Consider the following 8,103-nt stretch of genomic DNA (forward strand, 5'->3'; position numbering starts at 1 on the left):
AAATGGAACAATACACGCTTAAACAACGCATTGAAAGTATTAAAATTCCCTATAAAAATTGTGAAAATTTGGCAGAGACGGTTCGTAAAACTCCAACATTTTTGGGTCATCGTGAAGCACCTTGTCAGACCGAAATACAGAATTTGATGAACAAATTCAAGCTGTTGGGACAAATTAGTGAGGTGAAGAATAAAACCTGTGCACTTCACTCAAGAACAGCCGAAAATATTGCTGTTGTAGCCGAAAGTGTTGAAGAAAACCCAGGTTTGTCCATTCCTCGTTGTTCTTTGGCATTTCACAAAAATCATTACACCGTATTTTGCCTAAAGATTTGGGTCTTAAAGCTGATAAAGTCCAGTTAACACAAGAACTCAAGCCGGCCGATCATCAACAACGTCGTGTCTTTGCTGATTGGGTCGTTGAAATGCATTAAAATTATCCGGAATTTCATCAAAAAATCATTTTGAGTGCTGAGGCCCATTTTCACCTCGGTGGCTTCGTCAACAAGTAAAATTGTCGGAATTGGGGCTAAGAAAATCCAAGAGTTATTGTTGAAAAGCCTCTCTATACACAACGTGCTACTGCTTGGTGCGGTTTATGGTCCGGCGGAGTAATTGAACCTTACTTTTTCGAAAATAAAGCTGGAACAACAGAACAACGGTGAATGGATTGCGCTATCGAGATATGATTAACGATTTTTTATGGCCGGAATTGGATGGTATTGATCTGGACACCGTTTCTTTTCAACAAGACGTCGCTACGTGCCACACAAGCAACGAAACCATGGATATTTTGCGGGAATAACACCTCTTATTGGAAAACCCTTTAGTTCCTATCTGGGAGCCGTAGCTGAGTAGCAGCGGTATTTCTGGACTCATGACAAAAAGATGTAAGCTGATGGCGTATACCGGGTTATTTTGCCTAATTTTAGCAATGAAGACATTGTGACTGTGAGAGCGTGGTGGAGCCGCGTCCGATGATATTGAGGGAAGCCCAGGCTGAAGCAAAACACAGGAAAACTGGCGTTATTGTAGGGACGGACGCAAACTTCCTCCATACCTTTTGGGGAAGTTCCAACATAAATGCAAGAGGTGAGTCACTTTTTGATTTTATTTTAAACGAAGACTTGTTTATTTGCAACAGGGGTAAGGACCCCACTTTTATTACTGCAACCAGGGACGAGGTGCCGGGTCTTACTTTGGCCTGTTCCTTATTGTTACACCGAGTTTCCGTTTGGAGGGTGCTTAGCAAGCGTTCCTTCTCGGATCACAGGTATGTTCAATTTTCTCTCACTGAAACCCGTCCAAAAAGACCCTCCTATAGGAATCTGAGGAAAACGGGCTGAGATACATACGGCGGGAATCTTCTGAATCTTTTTCCCGAAACACCAAAGGAAAATCAAGATCTCTCGGAGGGAGCGATCGATAAACTGGTGGAGATCTTCGCCTGGTCCATCAAGGGAGGAGTGGACCGGGGGCAACACCTGGGGACAGGGCCTGGTTAACCTTTTCACGGATGGATCGAAGTTGGACGGTAGGGTTGGAGGAGGAGTATTCTGCAAAGAGCTCCCCATTAAACTCAAATTTAGGTTACCGGATCACTGCGGTATATTCTAAGCAGAGGTGGCCGCAATCAAAGAAGCAGCTGACTGGCTACTTACTTCCATAATAACTGTTAAAAAAGTAAATATTTACTCCCATAGCCAAGCGGAAATTAGTGTCCTAGGCTCTACTATGGCACATTCGAAACCTGTCAGGGAATGCCCAGTCCCACTTTCGATTGCATCAGAATTCCTCGAAATAAGGATAATCTGGGTACCTGGTCTTAGTGACAATGCTCGATACTGAGAAGCCGACGAGCTGGCTAGACAAGGGACCTGTGAGGTAGTATGCCCGCGAAAGGAGAGGATCGGGATCCCCTTGACAACTTGCGCTCTACTCCTGGAAAGATGGGCCTTGCACCAACTCCGCAAGCGCTATAAAAACGTGTAAGGTCGCGAAATCCTTTTGGCCATGTTTGGATCGGAGGTTTTCGAGGGATATTCTGAGGATGGCAAAATCTCAGCTCTAAAATTTCGTGGGCATCCTCACGGGGCACTTTCCGCGGGTATACGTGCCCTGAGACTCGGAATAACTTCGAGTCCTATTTGCGTCAGCTGTATGGAGGATGAAGTGGAGTCATCTCAGCACTTCCTCCTTAGCTGTCCCGCTCTCGCGGGACTACGATTTAAGCATCGTGGTTCTCACTTCTTTTCTGCGTCTGCTAACATAGGATGAACCAAACTTCTTTCGTCCAAATGGGCCCACTTTCTGGGCAACCATTACAACCTAACCTAATCTATTCAATATATATACTTATATATAATTGGCGCGTACACCCTTTTTGGGTGTTTGGCCGAGCTCCTCCTCCTATTTGTGGTGTGCGTCTTGATGTTGTTCCACAAATGGAGGGACCTACAGTTTCAAGGCGACTCCGAACGGCAGATATTTTTATGAGGAGCTTTTTCATGGCAGAAATACCATCGGAGGTTTGCCGTTGCCTGCCGAGAGGCGACCGCTATTAAAAAAATGTTTTTCTTAATTTTGGTGTTTCACCGAGAATCGAACCTACGTTCTCTCTGTGAATCCCGAATGATAGTCACGCACCAACCCATTCGGCTACGCCGAGAGCAATACTTTATGTAAAAAAGGAAGGGATAATCTATTGCAGGTGAAATCGGGTGCCACGTTCAAAATCACGTTTGTTCGAGATTGTGACTCTATGTTATTACTTACTTAATGGTGCAACGCACTTTGAGAATTTTAAAAACCATTAGATGAATACAAGGTATCGACACACATTGTTTTATTAATTAAACATTTATCTAGCCACTTAAAATATGATATTTGTTGAACAGAGATGCTAAATATATCTACGGATTATAGACAGGTGTTGATGCATGATGGAAAGAATAATGAGATGGCGCCTATCGTGGTCCCGCTACTTTTCGCTCAGCGAATTTGACAACTCGTTACGTGATTTTAGCTCCAGTATGGCCAGATTACCATTTTCGTAACTTGATTTAGCATTTTTTTTTTGTTATTTTTATTATTTTGTGTCTCGGAGTTTTAGTTTTTCCTTCATGACATTTTTCTAGCTGTTCTAATTAAAATGTCATGTTTATAATTTTGTAAAATATACATTTTTTAATAATTATTTAAATAATTCACTCAGTTTTATTTCTCTTCTTCTTAATTGGCGCTATAACCGCTTACGCGATTTTGGCCGAGTTTAACAAAGCGCGCCAGTCGTTTCTTTCTCGTGCTAACCGGCGCCAATTGGACACACCAAGTGAAGCCAAGTCCTTCTCCACCTGATCTTTCCAACGCAGAGGAGGCCTTCCTCTTCCTCTACTACCACCAGCTGGTACCGCATCGAATACTTTCAGTGCCGGAGCGTTTGTATCCATTCGGACGACATGACCCAGCCAACGTAGCCGCTGGATCTTTATTCGCTGTGCTATGTCTATGTCGTCGTAAAGCTCATACAGCTCATCGTTCCATCGTCTGCGATATTCGCCGTTGCCAACGTGCAAAGGTCCAAAAATCTTGCGCAGAATCTTTCTCTCAAACACTCCAAGCGTCGCTTCATCGGATGTTGTCATCGTCCAAGCTTCTGCGCCATACGTAAGGACGGGCATGATGAGAGTCTTGTAGAGTGTTAGTTTTGTTCGACGAGAGAGGACTTTACTGCTCAGTTGCCTACTTAGTCCAAAGTAGCACTTGTTGGCAAGAGAGATTCTACGTTGGATTTCAAGGCTGACATTGTTATCGGTGTTAATGCTGGTTCCTAAATAGACGAAGTCTTTTACAACCTCGAAATTATAACTGTCTACAGTGACGTGGGTGCCGATACGCGAGTGCGCCGACTGTTTGTTTGAAGACAGGAGGTACTTCGTTTTGTCCTCGTTCACCACCAAACCCATTCGCTTTGCCTCTTTATCCAGTTTGGAGAAGGCAGAACTAACAGCGCGGTTGTTAAGGCCGATGATGTCAATATCATCGGCATACGCCAACAATTGTACGCTCTTATAAAAAATTGTGCCTGAGCGATTAAGTTCTGCGGCTCGTACGATGCTCTCCAACATCAGGTTAAAGAAGTCACACGACAGCGAGTCACCCTGTCTGAAACCTCGTTTGGTATCAAACGGCTCGGAGAGGTCCTTCCCAATTCTGACGGCGCTGCTGGTGTTGAGCAACGTCATCCTACATAGCCGTATTAGTTTTGCGGGGATACCAAATTCAGACATCGCGGCATACAGGTAACTCCTTTCCGTACTGTCGAATGCAGCTTTGAAGTCGACGAAAAGATGGTGCGTGTCGATTCTTCTTTCATGGGTCTTTTCCAAGATTTGGCGTATTGTGAATATTTGGTCGATGGTAGACTTTCCAGGTCTGAAGCCACACTGATAAGGTCCAATCAGTTGGTTGACGGTGGGCTTCAGCCTTTCACACAATACGCTCGCTAGAACCTTATAGGCGATATTTAGAAGACTAATCCCGCGGTAATTGGCACAAATTGCAGGATCGCCCTTCTTATGGATTGGGCAGAGCACACTTAAATTCCAATCGGCAGGCATGCTTTCATCCGACCATATTTTGCATAGGAGCTGATGCATGCACCTTACCAGCTCCTCGCCGCCATGTTTGAATAGCTCAGCCGGCAGTCCGTCGGCGCCCGCGGCTTTGTTGTTCTTTAGCCGCGTTATCGCTATTCTCACCTCGACATGATCGGGTAGCGGAACGACAATTCCGTCGTCAACGATTGGGGTATCGGGATCTTCACTTTCTCGGTGACATGCGCAGCTGTCACTGTTTAATAGGTTCGAGAAGTGTTCCCTCCATAATCTAAGATTGCTCTGTACGTCAGTCACCAGTTCGCCGTCTTTGTTCTTACAGGAAAACGCCCCGGTCTTGAAACCTTCTGTAAGCCGCCGAACTTTCTGGTAGAATTTTCGGGCGTTGTTCCTGTTGGCCAGCATCTCAAGCTCTTCGCACTCACGTATTTCGGCCTCTCGTTTCTTCTTTCGGATAATACGTCTCTCTTCCTTTTTCAGCTCTCTGTAGCGATCCCACATGGCTCGCGTTGCGCCCGATCGCAGCGTGGCTCTATAGGCGGCATCCTTTCTTTCTGCGGCAGCATGACATTCCTCGTCGTACCAATTGTTTTTTCGGGCTCGCCGGAATCCGATTTCTTCTTCGGCGGCGGTACGTAGGGAACGAGAAATGTTGCTCCATTGCTCGCGCATGCCGGGTTGTTGGGCAGTGCTCTCCGAGAGCAGGAGTGAGAGTCGAGTGGCGAATCTTCTGGCTGTCTGTTGTGATTGCAGCTTTTCGATGTCGAACATTCTTTGCGTAGGTAGATGTACGTTTTTTGCTGCACAGAGGCGTGTGCGCAGTTTGGCTGCAACAAGGTAATGATCCGAGTCGATGTTGGGTCCTCGGATCGTACGTACATCTAATACACTAGAAGCGTGTCTTCCATCTATCACAACATGATCGATCTGGTTTCGCGTTTTTCGATCAGGAGACAGCCAGGTGGCTTGGTGAATCTTCTTATGCTGGAATCTGGTGCTGCAGACTACCATGTTTCGGGCCCCGGCGATGTCGATCAGCCTCTGTCCGTTACCGGATGTTTCGTTGTGCAGGCTGAATTTTCCGACTGTGGGACCAAAAATTCCCTCCTTGCCCACCCTGGCGTTGAAGTCGCCAAGCACGATTTTTATGTCGTGGCGGGGGCAGCGCTCATAGGAACGTTCCAGGCGCTCATAGAAGGAATCTTTGGTCGCATCGTCCTTCTCTTCCGTCGGGGCGTGGGCGCAAATTAGCGATATGTTGAAGAAACGGGCTTTGATGCGGATTGTTGCGAGACGCTCGTCCACCGGAGTGAACGACAGTACTTGGCGACGAAGTCTCTCTCCCACAACAAATCCGACACCGAATTTGCGCTCCTTTACATGGCAGCTGTAGTAGACGTCGCAAGGTCCCATGGTTTTCTTTCCTTGCCCCGTCCATCGCATCTCTTGGATGGCAGTGATGTCAGCCTTTACTCTCACGAGGACATCAACCAGCCGGGCAGAGGCACCTTCCCCATTAAGGGACCGGACATTCCAGCTTTACTTTTTTTTAACATCTGGTGGCATTGCCCGCGAGTGCAGGTGTTGTTGGTGTTCTTCTGCTTTCGGCAGTCAAATCTCTCTCTCGCTACTGCAGTGTTGCCTAGCTTTGGATATAAAAACGCATTAAAATGCCCATTCACAGAAAATAACCCAACAAATTTTTACTGCATCACTTAAAGAACTTTGTATGCGTGACAAATTGTCTTTAAAATGTGCGTTTTCTTAAATAAATGTGTTATGCTTATGTATAATTTAATTTATGAGTTTTTTTTTTAAGCGAGACCCTTTTGTTAAGGGAACGACTTTTTTGCTATATTTGAAGTTATGTAAGTAGATAAGGTACTCTTTTTGTAAAAATGTCAGTATGGTTTCTTTAGTATTTTCTGGTATTTTGTTGTTTATTTTTACAATGAATATAACTCTTAATATCCTATGTCTCACTAAGGATTGATGACCGGAAGAAACGATTACACCTCTATGGTTTTAATTCGCATTCAATAAATTCAAAGGCTTTTTAAAATGTGTAAAAAGGTTTTCAATCTGAAGAAGAGTTGAGAGAGGGGCATTTAATATTTTTGCATAACCTTAAATGGAACCAAAAATTAAATTTGCACTTTCAAATTATCAAATTTTATAAGAGTAAAAAAATTTTCATTAGCACTAAAATCTTCTCAGAGTGACCTTTTTTAACCTTTGTTTTGTTTAATAATATAGTTTGTTTTTTAACTTAAAGTTTTGGTAGCTTTAAATTAAAAAAAAGAAACAAACACGAAACTTCAAAATTTTCGCATTTTCGGTATAAAAAAACACTAAATTTATTGCGAAGAGCACATGGTTGGCAATACTGCACAACTCAGCAAACGTGACGTCACGTACGCTTTGATGGGCGCAATCTTGTTTCTATCATTCTTGGTGTTGATGTACCTTTTTTATTAATGTAAGCGAATATGTCCATAGCAGTAGGTATGTAAGATTATTTGAATTGAAGAAGTTGAACTTGTGACAACAGCCCAACAAAGTTTACCATTACCAACGGTCAACAACTCCACACGAGCAACCAAAGAACTGCTGACGATTCATGAGCAGTTGATAAATTCAAGTAAACAACAGTCAGCAGCAATTGCCTAAAATTGAAGTCAACAATAACCAATAAAGAGGGCACATGCGGTGCTACGTGACTTGTGGCCAATATTAAGTATAATTTTAAGTTAAAGAAATAATTGTAATTAATTTAAAGTTGGATTCAATTGAATAAAGATAAAAGCGGACGCAAGTCCGCCAGCTTTTTTAAAAAAAGGAAGTTTTACAATTGAAACTTTAACTGGCGCCCGAGCAGGGATCGGTTTAAAAGTTCACGATTATAATTAATAGTGTTTAAAGTGTTGTGCGAAAAAAGGGCAATTACAAATAATAAGCTGCAAGGGCGTGAATCGATAGCCGGTCCAGCGTTAGATTTCGATAAAAAGAACGCACGCTTCCAGTAGTGCGACTTGGAGGTGCCCTAGTAGCAAAAGATAGCAAAAAGGATTCACACCCCACCGCTGGGAAGTGCATAGAGTAAGTATATGTAGTATTAAGAGCATTATTATTAATAATAAGAATTATATTACATTATTAATACTTATAAGAATTATAAAAAAAAAATTCAGAAAATTATTGAAAAAGTGTAGCCAAGGAAAATATTAAAAGTTAATAAAGTTATTGAATTTATTCGAAAAGCAAAAATAGGAAGTGAATTAAAAAAAGAAAATTAAATGAATCTTTAACTCTCAACAACTTTCTTAAAATTTTAAAAATATTGTAGGGGAATTGTAACCAAAAAAATTTGAATATAAGAAAGCTTAGTAATATAGGAATATTCTTTCTTTTCTCATTTACAATAGTAATAATAACTGGTTTATACAGCCAATAAATAATATAATTCAAAGCTGCGATTCACCACCTTC

The sequence above is a fragment of the Anastrepha obliqua genome, chromosome 6 (assembly GCF_027943255.1).
Source record: "Anastrepha obliqua isolate idAnaObli1 chromosome 6, idAnaObli1_1.0, whole genome shotgun sequence".
NCBI classification, from domain to species: domain Eukaryota; kingdom Metazoa; phylum Arthropoda; class Insecta; order Diptera; family Tephritidae; genus Anastrepha; species Anastrepha obliqua.